Source organism: Ricinus communis, chromosome 1 (assembly GCF_019578655.1).
Source record: "Ricinus communis isolate WT05 ecotype wild-type chromosome 1, ASM1957865v1, whole genome shotgun sequence".
NCBI lineage: Eukaryota > Viridiplantae > Streptophyta > Magnoliopsida > Malpighiales > Euphorbiaceae > Ricinus > Ricinus communis.
The window spans coordinates 32,605,869-32,609,029 of NC_063256.1; the positions used below are offsets into that span (position 1 = coordinate 32,605,869).

The 3,161-nt window shown below is 25.0% G+C and overlaps 1 non-coding gene across 1 annotated transcript; it reads right to left on the reverse strand.

Annotated features, from left to right (window-relative positions):
- Positions 1-2,044: 2,044 nt before the first annotated feature.
- Positions 2,045-2,152, reverse strand: LOC125369078. The gene has a single exon (XR_007214571.1). It is a non-coding gene; the product is annotated as a small nucleolar RNA R71 (small nucleolar RNA).
- Positions 2,153-3,161: the final 1,009 nt, after the last annotated feature.

The following is a 3,161-nucleotide window of genomic DNA, read 5'->3' on the forward strand; positions in this document are numbered from 1 at the left end:
AGAAAGTTTAGATAGAAGGAGCAAAACAAAGATAAAGAGAGATAAAATAAATAAATTTCTCAAATATCTCATTTAAAAAAAAAGAGTAAACCTAAAAGAAAAAGAAATAATTTATTAGAATAATATATCTAAATCAAGAGAAATGTGTTAAAAAATATATATATGATATCATATTTAATGTCTTCATCTATTTATAGAAACCTATTTAATATATAAATTAAAATCTTGGTACATACTTTACGTCTAATATATAATTAACATATTTTATTGAAATTATATATTATATATATAATAAAATTTTAATTTAATGTCTATATTGGTATTTAAATATTTTATCAGAAACAACTAATAATAATCTACTAAATACTTTAAACCAACCTGCTACTAGCCACCAGTTATAAGTAACAATTAAACTAAAAATGCCCTAAGAGCCTACTGGACTAAACTGTTACTGGTAATTTATAGCCGATAGTTGATATTTGCTAGTTGATAGTTGAAAACTGATAACTATATAATAATTATATTTAATAAAATTATCTATAGTTGTTATTCATGTATTCAATTATCAATATATACATCAGTTAGTTTTTTAAATTTTTATTATTACTTTTAAGATTTTTATATATAAATAATAAGTTATATATAAGCTATTATTAGAGTATAAAAACCATTATTTAAATTTATTTTATAGCATTATTTGATTCTAAGCAAAAAGAAAAATAAAAAAATTGAGTGGAGTAGTTAAAAATGTTTAGATAATAGTTTATTTAGAATACTTGCATATTAATTTTTTTGGTATTTATCTTTTGGCATTCTAAGAAATTCTTATATAGAAAAGGAAAAAAATCTAAAAGTTGTAATGATGAGAGGAGATGTGAGTTTTTAAGGCTTTTAGTTTATGGTTTATGGTTTTAGAAATAAAAAAGAATGATTTGTTCATTATTTAGATTAATAGTGTTGTTCAATAAAATTTTAATTTGGAACTGATAAAAATTGTAGTGATTAGGAATTCTAATATTTATTAGTAACTAGTTATTTACTCGTGTGTTGCAACGCTGTTATTATCATTTTAATTATAAAATCAAATTGATAGATATAATGAAATAAAATTTTCAATATTTAATATTAATTTATAAAAATTTAAAAAATAATAGTAAACTAACTATTTTTAAATATTTTTAATTTTTATAAAATTTTAAAATTTTATTAATATATTATTTAAAAATTATTTCTAAATCATTTCATGACCAATGTTCTCTTATTAAATGAGAGATTTGTAATAACTATAGCTTTAAATCTCAATTGCAGTTCTTATTTTAATTTATTTGTTTATCAAATTGACACCATTTTGGCGTTTAATTTTGCATTTATCCAATTAAGCAAATTCCAAGGCACATAAACATGTCATATCATCAACTAATAACTTTATATTATGTATATATATTTAAGATATTTTAGTAATTTATTGGTATATTCTATATACATAATATATAGAAATATGTGTTTATTACCTCACTTTAACTTTATTATCTAATATCAAGTGTTAATAGCCAAAAAGGAAGAACATAAGCTAAATATATATAAATGGACTTAAATTGGACTGCCGCTGCTGAGACTCAAAATAAAGATGCGTGGACTACTAATTTCGATGGCCTAGCAAAAAATATAAGGTCCATAAAGGAAAATTAATTCGTTATTATGTAATTATGGATAACTACTTTAAGTTTATTTTATTTAAGATAGTTAAAAGGATAACTACATAAGTGTTGTGCTTATAGAAGGATTTTGAAAAAGAAATCTCTACAAAGAATAATTGAAAAATGAGATTATTCAGGAATACAAATTGAATGCTAAGATTACGCATTGAATTTCTGGTAGTAGCTCCATAATCAAAAAAGTGTTTGTGATTGTTCCAGAAGAAATGAAACAAGTGGAGACTAGTTAAATAAGAGGAGTTCAATCTTCCCTCCTAATTATTTGAGAACTTGCGATGAAGTATATCAAAAATTTAAAGAGTAAATTTTACTCACACCAAAAGACTAAAGAATTAAGAGCTGAAATTTTTAACTTTTATCAAAAGGATACTAAATTCTTATATGAAGCATGTGATCACTTCAAGTCACTTTTATTGCTATGCCCACATCATGGATACCCACTTTTTGTAACTAACCAATCATACTATGATGGTTTAACATGACAATATTAATGTATGGTTGATAATGCAGCTGGAGGATGCTATGTTAGAAAAAATTGCTAATGAGATTTATGATATCTTTAAGATGTTAGGAGCCAATTTGCAAAAAAAAGTGTGAGAACAAAAAGAGTAGGAGTAAATGAAGTTGTTTCTAATAATGAAATGACTATACAAATAGTTGAGTTAACTAAACAAGTTAAAGTACTTGCTTCAACTAAGAATATACCAAGCAATTAGGTTTGTGGCATATATGGTGTTTATGGTCATGGTGCTAATGTTTGCTCATCTTATGAGAATTATGCAGGAAATGATTATGAACAAATTAACTTGATGGTATCTTATCAGCCTAGGCAACCTAGGAATAATCTATATTCCAACACTTATAATTCGAGTTGGAGGAATCATCCAAATTTTTCCTAGAAAAATAATGACCACAACCTACCATGGTTATTGAGGAGCCAAAATCAGCCCCAATATTAAAACCAAGAGCCTCAATATCTAAGAAATCAAAACCCTCCATTCTAAAATCAAGGACAAGCTCCTCAAAGAAAACTAAGCTTAAAAAAAAACATTCTAATATTTTATGATAGCTACCCATGATAGAATGTAGAGGAATGAAAAGAAAACTGATTCTATTGAAGCTTCAATGAAGTGATTAGAAACTAAAATTAGGCAAATTGCTAAAGCTGTACAAAAAAATAAGAAAGAAAAATTGTCAAGTCAACCTAAGCAAGCTAAAGTTATCACTATTCTAAAGTATGGTGAGTTATTTGTTAATAATGTTAAAACTATAATAGAGAAAGATTCTTCTTATGCAGGTACATAAAAATAAGATGGATTAGTTGATGTGTAAATAATTAAAGGAGGTGTACAAAAAGAAGGAGGTGTAGAAAAAGAAGGAAGAGTAGAACCAGATCTTGGGCAAAAGAAGAAAGATAAAGAGGCGTTTTCAGGACCTAAGTTCCAT